This window comes from Triturus cristatus, chromosome 4_1 (assembly GCF_964204655.1).
Source record: "Triturus cristatus chromosome 4_1, aTriCri1.1, whole genome shotgun sequence".
NCBI lineage: Eukaryota > Metazoa > Chordata > Amphibia > Caudata > Salamandridae > Triturus > Triturus cristatus.
Window position 1 is genome coordinate 1,106,657,535 of NC_140585.1, and position 16,773 is coordinate 1,106,674,307.

Genomic DNA, 16,773 nt, shown 5'->3' on the forward strand with positions numbered 1-16,773 from the left:
TCATCCCTGCACCCCAATGCAGGCACCTGAGGTGCCTGCCACCAGGTACAGGGCTCAACCAGGGGCCAACAAAGTGCCCCCTAGGCTTGCACTCATGGGGCCCTGCTGGGGGCCCCAAAAGACAGATTCCCAAAGCCTTTCTGTGTCAGAAAGGCCGGCACAGAAAGGAGAATCTGCCACCGTAATCCCTCGCCGGAAAGAGCCGGCCAAGGGATTACTTAAAGCTTCCGAAGGGCAGACGGGCTCTCCAAGCCCATCGGAGGCTATTCGGAAATCCGATTCGAATTCCCTTCCGACTGACCCTATCAAAATGGATCAGTCGGAAAGAAATCCGACCAGCCGATTACGATGCGGGCAGAAGGGCTTCGACCGATGGTCGAAGCCGTTTCAGCGTGCATCGTAATCGCGCCCATAATGAGGGTCTATATCAGCTGCATAAAATGTGAAGCGCACAGAAGACTAGTAGAAATCCACCACCTTCCACTTTCAGTTTGTAATAAATGATATAGGAAGCAGTGGGATAATACTGAAGAGTTGACAGGTTTTGAGTAATTTTGCTTTCTCAAAATTTATTTCCAGCGAGTGCAGAAATGGACGGATTCAGTGTTTGCACCCAATGGACATGAATGCAGGTGAGGCTTTTATGAAAATAAACTGTACTGTTCTATATGCATGCATTAGTCTAGCCAGCGCAGAATGAGTGCCAAGCATCAGTTCTGTAGATTCATCATTGAATATGGTGGTAAGTACCTGGGACATGTAAGATGTTCTAGATTCTGATTGGTAAAACCATTTTTGAGCTATTATTTCAGTGGTACCGTTGGTCACAGGTCATGTCTGGTATTGTTTTCATTTTCGTCTCTGTTATTTCTGAACTGGGAAAGGCTGAGGCCTGGATTTAGAGTTTGGTGGACCGGGTTACTCCATCCCAAACATGACGGCATATCCCATTCGCCATATTAGGAGTTCATTATATCCTCTGGCACTTGTAATATGACAGGACATCCGTCACGTTTGTGACAGAGTAACCCGTCTGTCCTACTCTAAGTCAGGCCCTAAATTTCTGGGATTTACTGGAATGATGGACTGAGCTCAGTTAAACAGTTTTTCAAAATAGTTTATTACAGGATTGTACTTGTCGGATGCCACAACTTCAGATTGGCTGCCAGACAAACAGGGCGCCCCCACCCAATGACCTCCTCCTCAGATTCACTTACTGCCACCTGGCAAAACTATCTCTCATCTCTCCATAGCCCCTCTCTCACATACATTTCACTTGTTTTAAAGCGCTGGTAAAGGCTGGCTTTGTTAATCCACTCAGCTATCCACATAAAAGGCAGATCTGTTCTTTACAGCAGGCATATTAACCCTCTGCATTCATTTATGGTGAGTCAAAACTGCCACTCGATAAAATGCCCTCTCTCTCTGGCAGAAACATTGATCACAAGAGATATCTTGACAATTTTACTGACGCCAGAAAGCTGGGTGCCCAAGTAATTATTCAGCAGGTGCGTTTAAATCGTACGTTATTGCTAAACATGGCCCCCTCACTGAGGTCAGTGCCCCTGCTCCAGGTCAGCACCCAGTGCAGCCCCACCAGTCGCACCGCCCTAAAGCCAGCCCTGCAGACAAACAATTGAAAATTGGTTATAATCATGGAAACAAAATGGGATTGGAAGAAAATACCCAAAGGCTCTAAATTATGAGTCCTGTTTTTTTTCCCAACGAGCAGCAGCAAATATTATGTTGTTGTTTTGTAAATCATTCTATCACCCATTGGTACTCTTGGTGATAAGCAAGACCAAATGAATAACCAAGTAGCAGTAATATGACTAAGAAAGGTAGTAATGGAATAACAGCATTTTCAAATCTTTCCTAAATCGAGGGTGAGCAAAGATGGTCCTGCGGGTAACTAGCAAAAAGTTCCATGTTGTGGGGGATGGAATAAAAAAGCATGACCATCCAAGTAGGCCTCCCAAAATCTTGGCATACGTGGTAGCAGCTGGTTAGCTGTTCAGAAAACTCTGGTTATGGGTTTATATATATAATCAAGCGATTGGCGATGAATTTAGAAGTATTGGGGATGAAATGGTGGACAATGTAAAGACCCTTAAAGGATCTCAGTATAACCAGTCGAGATATTTCAGAAGTGAGGAGGGCGTGCAAAACTGCGGCATGGACATGACAATGTAAGCAACCTAGGATCAGAGTACTCTTGATGTCCAAATAGGTACCATTACAGTTTTCGAGTCATAATCCAGTCAGGCTATAACAGTCGCACAAGGGCTCTCTTCAGAGAAATAAGGAAGAATTTGCTGTATCAATTAAAAGGTGCAGGGATTGGCAGTGGAGGCATCTTGAAGGTCCATCTGTAGAGAAGTTTCAAGCTTAGCCCCTTAACATTTAACAGAGCAAGACGATTTAGGGCATGGTTCAAAATCAGGGGGCCTTTAGGAGGAATGCCATAGGTGCTGGTTAACCCAGTTACCTAGATCTCCATGATGTTATCATTTGCAAGTAATGATTTTCTTATAACCTTTAAATAAAAATGATATTCACAAGAAAATAAATATTTCTGGTCTTGGTTACATGAGTATCCCATGGTCCAAATAACAGATGTCATCTATAATCTTGCACCCTCTGATATAAACCTCTCAGTGGTAGAATCAAGCTAAGCTTTGCAAAGTTAGCTTAGTAAGCAAGAAGGCACTCCACTTACACCTACCACTGATCTGTGCAACATACCATGATGTACCCCCTTGGTCCTTCTTGCATTTCTGCATCTTTCTACTAGTATTCCATTGTTTTTCAGATTTGCTTTAAATTAGTAGCACCTCCATCCTTGAGAAATTTGGACAATCCACAAGATTTGGAGAAGGATAGCAACATTACCATTTATTATCTTATTTTTTCCTTTCTTTACCTGGACTTACTAACATTCATAGTCATCAGTAATTTTCATTGGATCAATAGTACTGCAGCGCCTCTGTAAAAAAATAAGAAAATAAAGGGCTAATGTTTTGAAAATTAGAAATAAATTTCGCAAGCACTATGACTATAGTACATAAGGCTATATACAGAAATATGGCAATGTTTTCAGGGACGCGAAAAGATCTTATTCTTGTGACCTGAAGCTTTTAAACTTGCCGGTTGCTGATCACTGTAGAAGATTGTGACCATTTGGAAGGCTCCCACCTTTCATGCTTTTAGATCCAGTGGGATAATTGATTTTATAAATGAAAATATGTATAATCACATATTCTCTAAACTCCCCCTTCAACCACCTCTACCCTTTCAAAAGCATAATAACATCTAACCTTGCTCTTCAGAAGTGTCAATATAAGTGTAGCTCTCTGAGTATTCTCCTTTAGGAGATAACGAAGGAAACGTTTACTCAGTGGCAATAAGGCTTTGAAACTGCCTTTTGGAGCAACTACACCTATTGTTTGTTTGATAACTAACATATGTTCATGCTGTAGAAGAGGGAGCCAGCAGGAACAAACAATCAGCAAAGTCCATGCTATAATCACCATTAGCTCTTTGGGTTGTAAGCCCTTTTTCATGTATCTTCAGCAGCTGGTGCCCATAGATTTTGCCTCAATATTGTTCACGTTCAACCTCTCTGCTTCACCTCTACCTCATCATCCAGAAAACATCTGTTACATTGTGACATTGCTTACAGATGCAACTTGAACCAAAGGCAGTGTGGTACCGGAATAAATATCGCCTGTAAAAAATAGGTGTGTCCTCACAATCATCACATTCTGTTAATAATAATTTTATTTTGGAAACGATAATAAGCCTGGAATAATTTTGTCTGACAAAATTTAGGCAGCGATTTTCTGCCATGCAACACTCTGTAATGTGTCCGAATTTCGTCTTACATAAATCTTATGTCATAAATATAGTTTCCAACATTATCGCCCTGTGAGAGTTAATCATAGAAAATCTACACCCAGTGGTTCAATATTTTTGTAACAGATATTTAGGAAACAATAGATATGCCAGATGGTATTTCTGTAGACAATATTTTGAAACACAGCCTACAAACTGTTACTGTATACATACTTGAGAGACCTATATTGGCATTGGTCTCCAGTGCCGTGTGACCCCCCACGACCCACTGTTGTGGAAAACATCACTGTTTTCCTTTTTGTGCTAAGAGCACTAATTATTTATTGATGTGGAACAAGGTGCAGTTCCCTTGACCACAGTTTATAAGCAATTATTTCCATTGCCAGTTTAGGAGAGTCTTAGTTCTCTATAATCTATTTCCCTGATCCCATATTGATCAAATGTCACCAAAAAGTAAATTTTGAAAAAGTTCAGTTAGGGCATTTTTTAACTCTTACCACATATAAGTAAAGCATTTGATTCATTCAGTGCAAATTTTCATTCTCAATGCAAAAATACATAGAACCCTTTACGTTTCATACCCAATAACGTTACATGCCCCCCAGTGTTGTAATGCAAAATGATGGGCCCCCTGCAGAATGTGATGAGGGGCGCCCTACTCTCCCATAGCTCACAAATATTCATTGAACTTGGCTGGATTGTAGGACCCTTGAAGGGCTTGGGAGTTCATGAAGAAGGTGGACCGCCCCATGTGTTATGCCGATGATGTCCCCCTCAAAATTCGATTTTTTGTCTATCAGATGGCAATTTTTTGAAAACAGGTTTTTTAGATGTATTTCCGAAATAATACGTTTTAGAGGCAGTTGTGATAGATACTAGTGAAATATTCCATTACATCAGGTTCAAGCATGGAACACAGTGTGAGGCCCCGACCTAGCGCCATGACGTACATCCGTACATGAATTCACATTGGGGGTCGGGGCAAGTTAATAAAACAGGGCGGATCCTACCCATGAGCTAGTTGCAGTCAGTCAAGCCTCCACAACTTTATTTCCTCTCGCTCCTGCGCCATGCGCCTAGAAGGGCCCTGCTGCACCGGGCACTACAGTGCCAATGAGGAATGGCGCCAACCCCAAAGCCTCATTATCCCGCTCCGGTTTGCCTGCCCAATCTCAGTAGTCTCAGCTCAGGCCTGGACACCTGAAAATACCCGTTGGCAGTCAAGCCTCCTCCTTCACCACTCGAAACCGCAAGTCATCATGTGCTGCTGGCACACAGACCACGCTCCTGAACCCAGCTACCTAAGCAACAGGACCATCATACCAGCAGCTTTTGCATTCATTGGTGTCATTGCCCATTGTCACCCTCCTCCACTTTAAGTGCTCACTCTTGCGCATCAGTTCCAGATTCACGCTTTTCTGCCTGGCACACCTCAACTGCCTCTGTCTCCCTCTGTGTAGTGCTCCACCCAACATCGGGAGCATGGACAGCAATTCAGTGGCTCACCCCGCCCCAAGCACCGGCACTGCCACCACAATGACTCATGGCAGCCCACGCCTTAGGGGGCACATCCAACCCGCTGCAACCCCCTTCAGTGAACTTGGAGACACTGCCCCCGCCCCTGGTGCACATGGGTGCCTCACCTCAACGACTATTTCAAGGCCACCAAAGAAACAGACGGCAAGACAAAATGCTCCCTCCTGCTCCACTATGCGTGGAAGGAGATGTTCAAACTTTTTTGCAATCTCCCCAATACTGGTGCTCATGATGACTACGGAGGAGCCATTACAGCCCTTAATGTGCACTTTGACCCCCAAATGAATCAAGATTTTGAGCGGTTCAAGTTGAGGCAGGCCTGCCAGCGAGGGGGTAAATCCATCAACCTGTTCTATGCTCACCTGAGAGAGTAGGTCTGCACATGACACCCAGAAAGAGGTGCATACCCAAATAATACAGGACTGTCAGTTGGCCATGCTCAGATTGCACCTCCTTTGCCAGCCGAACATGCCTCTCAATTAAATCCTGATGCTCGCCCACTCTCATGAACCCTCCAATGATCAAGAGGACCAGATAGAACTTGCTTTTCAAAAATCTCAACCATGCCAGAGCGTGCCCCATGGGTCATCAGATTGGAAAGGACCACAGCTGTTACAAATGGACCTTCTCACCGACCCATTTCCAGGTCTGCCCAAGGAAGAGAATCCCCAAAAGACCAATGTGAATGCTGTGGACTCTCCTCACCCTCTCTCTGAGTGCCCAGCCAGAGGCAAGACTAGCTCAGCGTGTCTTAGCCCTAACCACTTCACCAAGGTCTGTCAGGGCGGATGCCAATTACCTACATATCACACACACAAGACTTCCCATCCTCTTTGGATAGTACTCGACCCGTATCTGGCCCAGAACAGGGTGAGGCTTAGGAGGAGGACGATGACATCTTCCTTATGTCATACGCTCTAATGCCAGCACAAACCCTACGACGCACCCGCTCCACCTGCCAAGTCCTCATTGAAGGTACCCAGCCAACCTCCCTCATCAACACAGGTGCCTCCGTGAAAATTACTAGACTACAACACTTCCACACCTTGGCTCCAAGGCCCATCCTGCGACCCACAACTGTGTGAATCTTTGCCTATGCGAGCACAACCCCCATCCGTTGAATGGTGTCTTCTCTGTGTAGCATCCCATTGCACCTATGCATGCCCGGCAAAATTCTTTATCACCTCCACAGACTAGGAGACACGGCTGGTCGACTATAGCGCATTCATTTTGCTACAGCCCTGGACGACCTCTCAGAAAGCGTGGATAGGCTTCTTTACGAGTTCCCTCACCTATTTACTGGTCCAGGCTGCCTGAAAGGTCCTCCAATCTCACTTAACATCGACTCCTCAATCTGCCCCGTGGCTCTTTAACACCGCAGAGTTCAATTCCATCTACGCCCGGCAGTGGAACCTCAGTTACAAAAAATGGAGAATGCAGGAGTCATTGAAAAAGTGTCTGGTCCAACCCCGTGAGAATTCCCCATGGTTGTCACCAACACCCCCAAACAGCTGGGTTGCATAGACATGCCACTCCCTAACAAAGCAATCAGCTGAAAATGGCACATATCTCCCACAATTGATGACCTCATCGTCAATATCAATGGCTCTGCCTGGTTCTCAAAACTGGTACTTGACCAGCAGGCACATCACAACATTCTCCACACATTTCAGCCTCTTCCGCTATCGACGGCTCAATTTTGGACTATCATCAGCTGCAGAGCTTTTCCAAAATGCAATCCAGGAAGTCCTGACAGGCCTTGAAAGTGTTATCAATGTCAGAGACGATATTCTCATAAACGCATCCACCCGTGACAGTCATCGCCAATACCTGCATGCTCTCCTCTTGAGGATCAAGTCAGGTGGCCTCACCCTCCGCCAAGCAGAATGTCAGATCTTCCAGCAGGAAATGGTGTTCTTTTTCTATATCTTTTCCAAGGACGGAGTCAAAGTTGGCCGCTCAAAGTGCATCGACATCACAGATGCGGCTACTCCCTCCTCTGCAGTGGAAGTCAAGAGCATCCTCTTCCTTGCAGCTTAGGGCAGGAGGTTTATTGCCAACCTAGTGACGCTGGCAGGCCCCCTTAGACTGCACACACATAAAGGAGTAGAGAGAGAAAAACTGGAAAAAGGCTTGGTGGAGGCACATGCACTTTGTGAAAATACTGCCCTCACTCACAAAGTTGTGACAAGCTTCATCATTGGGCTTTGCTACCAAACACACCAGTGCACACCAATGCCTGGGGTGGAGCAAAAGGGAGGGGAAGACAAAACACACGTGTAAAACGCACACACATATAGTGCCAAATTATGATGGGATGACCGAAAGTAAAGTGCAGTGGAAGTTAAAACTATCTCAGAGGTGTCACTATTCAAAATTGTATTCCTGGACCCTCCCGCCAGGATTAAAAACGTAAAGGATGGTGGTGACAGGAAAGAGTAAGGAAATCCTACACCCCTCCTTACTGCCAAGTCAATCCATAAACCGGAGTTATGTATTTTAGAAAGAAAAATAAATCAGTGCAAATCAATACTGCAAACCATTAGCATTGCAGTCAATGGTTAAAAGCACTAGTCACATTGGTCAATTGAAGATTGAGTTGCGTGGGAACCCACTAGGGGTTAAGGTGATGCGGGTCCCACGACCAAGCCATGACAGCCAGCTTGATTTTACATGTCTCGAGAGGTGCAGGTGCAGAGTTGTACTGGCTATCCTTGGTGCTGAAGCAGGAGCTGGGGCAAAGGTGGCTTTACCGCGTAGTTGGTGCTGGTGAGGGAACGTCGACAAAGGGGCCACTGCTCTGGTTGGTTGAAGGTGCTGTGGAGTTCCCTCAGGTTGCAACATTGAGTAAAGGTAGTGGTTTAGGGACTGGCCACCAACAAGCCTTGGCAGCTGTAAGGTCAGCGAGAAGTTGTTTTGACGTTCAGAGGTCTGGTGGAAAATGGTAGCCGCCTGGAACTTGTTGGAGGTCTGGACTACATTTCAAACGAAGCACTGGACCATCTACTTTTGGGCAATCCCTTGGAGCACCCAATGGCCAGCGATTCTTTGGTTCTGGTATGTTGTTTTTACCTGCGGACTGCAGGGGACTAGTGACACGGATTCTAGAGTTGCCACGCAGGGGTCCCTCTGTCTGGGGATAATGGTCTTAACCCGGGACGAGGCGCAGAAGTTCAGTATCAGAATTATTGCACAGGTGCGGAGTATCATGCCTTTGTTTTGTGCATATCTGTTGTCACATACTCAGGTTTCTTCTTTGTCTGTTGCAATTCAAATCAGAACTGAGTACATAACTGTCCCAACTATCCCGGTGCACAGGTGCCCAGGGAAAGAGGACAGCTGTGTCCTCCTCTGGCAGGCAGCCTAGATGCATATCAGAGACAGGGAAAGCTTTGAAGCTCACCACCATGATGTTCCACTTCGCAAGCCATCCTTCGAGGGAGGGAGGTGTCACCTCCTTTCCCATCCTGGCCATTGTTTCTGACTCTTGGGAGAGTTCACATCACCTGGTAAGGGGTCAGATTCCTGTCTGGGCAGCAGCAGCTGCGGACTGTCAGCCAGAGCACAGGAAATGCTGGGGTAACCAGGTGAGCAACCTCTAAGGTAGCCACCTTGGTGCATGCCACATTGACTATCACATGAGAATCATGTCAGGGGTGATGAAGCAAGTTGTTTGATACCAAACGTGACATATTTTGGCGGTACCATAATGGAGCTGGCAACCTCAGGGGTACCCTGTTATCAGTCCTTGCTATAGTATGGACCACTGATCACTTATAGTAGCCCTTAATTAAAAAGGCTACTATAGGGACATATAAACTGGCACTTATATGTCTTTACCTTTAATATAATGCACTGGCATATATTAAAAATAGTGCTTTGACATTGCCACACATGGTGAGAGCAAAGTCGAGTTCGGGCAGTTTGCACTGCCCCTACAGTCTGCAATGGCTGGACTGCTGTATTCTGTTTACTTGGGTCAATCAGGGTGTCAGGCCCTGGTGACCCCTTTAACTCCCATGGCCTGGTTGCCACTGGTACCTTTTATCAGGGACATGAAAGGGAGTTAAAGTCCTTGCCAATTGGGGTTACCAATTCACATGTATCAATTTTAAAGAGAGAGCAGTGGCACTGGGGCTTGATTAGCCGGCTTTAGTGCACTTTAAAAAAAAAAACAGCATCTAGCTGTCCAAATAGGGAAAAAAGTGAGTGGACTCCTGAAAAAAACCTGTCTTCTTGCAAAGTGGTTACAAAGAGATTCTTAAATATGGTGCTTTGAACTGAACAATCTCCCAGAAGATTGTGTATTCGTTTACACAGATGACATGGTCCTCTTGATCCGAGCCCCGCAGCTGATGGGCCTGTGGTTCCTACAGATACTGATGTTGTACGAACATTTATCAGGTCTAAATGTGAAATGGGACAAGTCAGCCCGTACCCCTCACAGACACAATCAAAGACGCGCTGTGGCAACCAAAACCTCAAAATCTGAACACATCATATAAAATACCTAGAACTACACGTTACATTCTTCCCACAGCTGATGTGGATCCTCATCCTTCTATGGCCCAGAGTACTAACTACTTCTACAGGTAGGGGACCCTTCCCCCAATCAATAAAGGGAAGGATAGCACTCATAAAAATGATTGCACTCCCTAAGCTTCTGTATGTACTGCAGAACTTCCACAGACCATTCCACACTCCCTTTTTTAATATCCTACAAACAAACTTTAGGAAGTTTCTCTGGGCAGATGGGAAACCACAAATCTCAATCGTCTAATACAATCAGTTGACATACTAGGGTGGACTTGGGATAACTGTTGTCCAGTTCTATTACTTCTCTGCACATCTAGCAATCATTAATGGTTTGATTTTTTTTTCATTACTAATTTTATTGAGTTTTATAGTCACAAAAAGGCCTGGACTGACGACAGTTAGATAGAAAGGATAAACTTTCCTGAGTCTTATTGCTATAAACACTGGAACTGCACAGAAAATCTATCCAATCACAACCATGCATTTGGGCATATAAGTTAGACATTTTAGTTTGCATGCTGATCCTGTCTCTCATACAACTGTCCATACTCTCTAATCTCATCACACAACAAAGAGTTCTCTGAGCTGCCATTTTGCAAGATCCCTGATAGTCTGCCCAAGACTGCCAAAACTTATTATGCTTTTGAGGACAAGCGCTGGCCTGATAAACCTCCACCTCCAAGCCCATACAACGGTCCAGATGTATCTTCCACACCACCAAGGATGGGGGTGCCTCTGACTTCCACTCCCTGGCAATGTACCTCTTTTCCAAGGTCGTCCCCAGGAATAGGAGTGACCTTTTGTAGCTGTTGCCCCCAATATCATCTGTAATCACCCAAGAAAGCACTCTATTTAGACATGAGAACATTCCATCCCAAAATCAACAAAAAATGGAATATTCCCATACAGTCTGCATGAAGGTACCTTCCTCCGTACAACAGCGCAAGCGTAGGGGAGAATCTATTACCCCCATGCGCCATAATGGGTGTCTAGTATAATTAATCCTGTGGAGGTATTTTAGTGTAGGAGGCGCAGGCATGCCAAAATGACATCCTCCTGAGGCTATCTCAGAGCATCAGCACAATCATCATCTTTGAAGGTGTCAAGGTCAGTCTCCCAGGCCTAATGAGGGGCTGACAGTGAGTGAGGGCTGTGTATAAGGAGGGAGCGATATAGTTTTGCTAGCGTGTAGTCTCCCAAATCTTCTGCAAGCAGTTTATACTTCAGAGGATTATGTTCTGGGAGGGAGTCAAGACTGCCTATGTACAGGGCAAGGGCATGAGAATCCTGGTTAAAGCTCCTGAAAGGATCTTAGTATTGTTTCCAACATCACATCCCTCAGTGTAGGTATACCGATCATGTCCCTCTTCCTAAAGCCTTCCAGATGAGCCACTTGCTTTAACATAGTGCCATGCCACAATGGTTTATGTGTCATAAGCTTCCCCCACCATCCCATTCAATGCAGGTTAGATTTCCATAGGGTCAGGACTACCCATGTTGCTTGGGGGAACCTGTCAAGCTGTCCTCTCCCATAGAAATTGTCCAGCAGAGAAGTGGTTCCTATTGCCCACTTCTCCACAACATAGGCTGGGTCTACCTGGTGGTCACACCACCATTTGCTAACAATCAGCAGATGATATGGAGACATGAGCAGTTGCAATACCCTGACCAAACGTCGTTTGAAATCATTTAGCCAAGAAAATGCATGGAGTCTCACAACCCCATAGGAAGCCAGTAAGGATCTTATTGATTTGGCTAATACATGATGTAGGGATCGGGTAGGAGTGGTTTTGTAGTTGGTAGAGTAGTCGGGTAAGGACACCATTTTAAAGGTCGCCGAAAGGCCGGTAAGTGACAATGGCAGAAGCAACCACATCCGCTTCTCCTTTCTCACCTGCCCCAGAGCTGACTCCAAACCATGCATCCAGGAGAGGCCAGCCCTAAGTGTGATGAACACCACTAGGTATTTGAAACCGTCAGTCTGTACTCGTATGCCCGGAGCCCAGTGTATCTTCTCTGTATATCCATTTAAGGGGAATACTACAGATTTGGAGGTGGTAAAGTGAAGCCCCGCCTTCTCACCAAATATGCGCAGTATTTGTAGAAGTCTCGGCTCGGTCTCTTCGGAGTCCGTAAGAAAGAATAACAGATCATCTGCATAGAGGGCGAGTCTGTTGGAGCAGTCTGGGCCCCACTCAAATTCTCGCACTTGTGCATCCATTCAGACCCAAACTACCAGTGCTCCATTGTAATCAGTGTGAACAATGGTGGGAAGGGAGGACACCCCTGGCGCGTTCCCTGCTGGATCAGGAAGCGATCTGATACATGACCTGCTACCCTGACCACGGCCGTCAGGCCTGTGCAAAACAGGTGAACATAATGGAGGAATCTGGGGCCAAATTTCAGCCGAGTTAACAGCATAAACAGGGAATCCCAATTAACAGTATCAAAGGCCTTGTCAACATCAGCCAATTATATGGTGGCCAGTCACCCAAGGCGGACTGCCAGGGCAAGGATATAGACACACTATGGATGTTGTGGCGAGTGGCTCTGTTAGCCATAAAACCAACCTAGTCTGAGTGCACCAGTCTGTAGGCTAGGGTTTTTGAAAGGAGTTTGGCCTTTACATTGATGAGGGATATAGGGTGATATGAGGAGTGCTCGTCCAGCCGACTGCCGGGCCTGGGAAAAATCAAGATTTCGGCATGGTGCAAATCAGCAGGAAGTCTCCCCTCCAGGCCGACAGCGTGTATGATTGCCAATAAATGTTTCCTTAGTTGGGGCATGTACAACTTGATAAACTTGCTTGGCATGCCATTGGGCCATGGAGCTTTACCCGATTGGAGCCCCTAGATGGCCGCAGATATTTCTCTCTCTGAAATAACTAGGTCTAATTGAACCCTTGCTGTGCCTGATAAGGTTGTAATTGGCAAGTCCTCTATGAATGTACTTATCTGCTCCTGAGGCAGGGTGTCTCGTCGGGGATACACTCTTGTGAAGTATGCGGCAAACTGTCTGCAATCGCCGGGGGGTCTGAGACTGTCACCCCAGCGGAGTCATATAGAAGAGGGAGAGCAGTGGGCTGATAGGCCATCTGGAATAATCTATATAGTAAGATACTGGATTTATCGTCCTAGCGGTTCATGCAGCTCTGTGTTGCTCGCCATGTCAATTTAGCTTCATCCATTTACAGTTGGTAAAGTTGGCAACGAATCCCGCGGTCCTCCAAATCTTGTATTTGGGATTCGATGTCCACCAGCCTTTGTTTCCTGTGCCGGAGTTCTCCGGTGCAATTACTTGTGTCTTCCTTGTGGAGCATCGGATTAAAAGGCTTCCCACAGGGTCGCTGCAGACTCCACAGTGCCCTCATTTAAGATTAATTATTCCTCTATGAATCTCAGTATGTGAGCTCAATATGGGGGAGTCATAGGTGCTAAGGCGAATGTCTCCAGAAAACAGTGGACTGTTTCGGTCCAAGCTGTATGGTGATGACCATCGGAGAATGGTTGGACAGCTCTTGTGTCAGAATGTTAGTATCAGATGTTCTATAGATATAAGGAGTGGGCACAAGGAAATAATCCAGCCGGGAGAAGGACCCACGCACTGTCGAAAAATACGTGTACCCCAAATCCATCCCACGGTGTACCCTCCAGGCATCCGAAAGCCCCAGTGTGGTCTTCAGGGAAGCAAGCTTAGTTGCATCACTGTGTGTGGCAGTGTCTTGTGTGTGCCATCTATCCATCTGGGGGTCCATAAAATCGTTCCAATCTTCCCTGACCAATGTTAAGCCATCAGGAAATTCTCCCCACATCTGCACAAATTGGTCTATAAATGATTGTCCCAGTTGGAGAGGGGCATATATACAACATAACGTGATGGATTGACCATGTAAGGTGCCGGCTGTGTATTGGCCCAGGAGATCCAGTCAGAAATTAGTGACCTGGAAGAGAAGATTCTGATGTATAAGGATACAAGTACCTCTATACCCTCTTGTGAGGCCTGCATGAAATACTTGACAATAGCCGAATCCAGTGAGTCAGGGGGCTTTGTTGCCAAGGAGATAAGTTTCTTGGAGCCTTCCCAGATCAGCCCCCTGACTCTTGGCATATTTCAGAATTGCACCCCTTTTGACCTTATCCAGTATTCAATGATCGGATGTTTAATGACAGAACAGACCCAGCATATTGACTGGAACTGAACGTATTCTAAAATAAAGGCCCTTTACAAACCCCATACCAAACCAAAGATGCCACCAACATCCCTGCAAGTATGACATCAATCCTACTTGCATTGCACAGAGCCTTAAAGACAAATGGATGGCATGCTAGACCCGCACAAGAAACTCCTATTTTGCTGGCTAACTAGCTTCCTTCTGGAGCCCAAGCATCAGAATTTTGAGGGTGTGACAATATCGGTATCTCCAAATTGGGAGATGTGCAGAAGGGGGACTACATGAAACCTTATGAAGGACTACAAGACAAATTCCAATTACATAAATCCCAATTCTTCAGATTTTTCCAGTTTCAACATCTCCTTAATCCTCTCCGGGACTAGCTCCTGCTGGATTACAACCCATTAAATTGATGTTAGAACCCCTAGGCAAAGGCAGTACATCGTAACTTCATTGTTCACTGATTGCAAACACGGCAGCTCCAATGGCCTATCTACGCAAAGCTTGGGAGGTGGACTTGAGAAAGCTTGACCACAATGAATGGAGAGAGGCCAAGATGGCCCCCATAAACTTGCAAAACCTGGAAGACTTAGCCTTATCCAGTTTCTCTTCCTTCTTGGAATATAATACACTCTGGAACAGCTGCATCAAATGAAATCCACACACCCACCGACTTGCACTAATTGCTAATCTTCTATGGGTACCTTAATGCACATGATCTGGAAAAGCCCTGATATATTGGAAGAGAATCCAGCAAACGCTAGCTAGATATTGGGGCACCAAGTCGACTTCACACCTAAGGTGGCCTTAATATGGCTCATGGAGGAACTAGCTGGTACCCATGTAAGCTGTACAATAATTGATCTTAGCTATTTAATCACCAAATGAGAAATAATCGGGAGATGGAGAGTGCAGCAGCTTGCAAGAATGAAAACTGGGACTGTACCATAATTGTACTCTTGAGAAAGCTGTGTTAAGGCCATGGGATGCCCCTGTAAGTTTGACCAGATTTGGGGATCAAGAAGGTGCACAATACGAAGCAAGTCATCACCAGATCCTCAATAATTTTTTAAGCTTTTCTGATAAACACGGTACACCACTTCGTATGCCTCATAGCAGGGATCGCCTCGGCAAACCAAACAAAGTTGTATTCTTAGGAGTCACTGACAGCAATGTTTTGTACCTGACTATGTATCCTAAAGCAATTGAAGATGATCTGTAAATTCATATATTTGTCACTCATCACACTCATTTGTATTTCTTGTGAACTTAAATATTAACTGTCTGGAAAAAATCTCTAGTTGAAAAGCAATCATGAATGAATGTATTCAGTGTTTAGGGAAGACTAATCTTAATGCTTCTTATTACCACGGATGTCATTAACTTCACTATATGCACACCCGTATTCCCACATTGTCAAGTGGCACCTTTCATGAAGTTGAACTTTAGCTAGTCCTCATTTACTGTGCAACAGCCCTAAGCTTCACATTGTCCATTGTAAAATTGTCCTATATTACCCAGCTTGCTCAGTTTTATTAGCTAAATAAACAGAAGTGTCAGAAAATCACCCTCATGACTAGGGCTGATAGTGCTAGATGAAACAATTCATTCGAAGGCTAATCAATCGAAATCTGCTTTGTTCTGTTTGCCTAAAAAGCGAAATTGGCCTAAAAAATCATATCTGCTCTGCTGGTGATAAAATCTGAACTGCACAAACCACCCACGAGCAGGAAATTTCACAGTGGTTTGAGAACCCATGTGAAGTGACTGCCTGCGTAGGCTGTCTGTGGTAGGTGGGTGCAGATCCAAAAGATGGGTTCACACTGTGTTACTTACCAGGAAAAAATAAATACCTCGCCCAGCCCTACTCATTAAATGAGACCAGCTTAGCACTATATAGACTTCTAAGTTCTCCCAGTGGAAAAAAATATTCAGTGATTGGTTTCTGTTAGCATTAATTTAAGAAATGGAATGCTCCACGTTTATTAAAAAATATCTTTGTTTTTACATCAGTGAACTGTTCGGGAGGAGCTGAATATATTGATTGCAGTGACCCGCTAACTCAGAAGAGAACTGATCTTGAGTGCCGAAAAATGAACCTACCAGTTCAAAAAGTAAGTGGGCTGTCACGAAAGGAGATCGACATGCACCGTTCATTTCGTCACACTACATGTTTTCAATGGCCAAAAAATCTCCCAAACTCTAACGAGGACAAGCCCCATAGACTTTTATTGAGGAAGTAAAGCATGGCTCCGTGGTGTTTCAAGAATTGTGGCAGTCATAGCCATGCATTTGAAGAGATGAGACATGATTACGCTTTTAGTAAAGCTTTTAGGCATGCACATTCTAGGAAAGCATTAGATAGCTAAGTGTTGAGTCCAGGTAATGGGTGTGGAAATTCAAACTCCACCATGAACTAGATAACCTTCTTAAACATCCTTGAAATTTGGATTGTAGATGAATGTGTGGTCACCTTTAGCCTCTGCCCACAGATCATTAATCTCTGCGCATGAATACCCGGTTGCAGAAATCCCACACTAGATCAGACATTCTAGGCAAGTCCTTTGAAAGGAAGTATGACTGTTGGCTCATTGATTCATTCTCCTATTTGGGTGTTGAACTGCTTGACATGTTTTACCCATGCTTCTTTAGATAAGAGAACACTGTGTACCGGG

General features: G+C 45.1%; 1 long non-coding RNA gene across 1 annotated transcript; it reads left to right on the top strand.

Moving 5' to 3' along the window:
* The first annotated feature begins 594 nt into the window (after nt 1–594).
* Nucleotides 595–16,766, top strand: LOC146856088 (uncharacterized). The gene is made up of 3 exons (XR_014980901.1): nt 595–632; nt 16,112–16,212; nt 16,751–16,766. It is a non-coding gene; the product is annotated as an uncharacterized LOC146856088 (long non-coding RNA).
* The last annotated feature ends 7 nt before the right edge of the window (nt 16,767–16,773 follow it).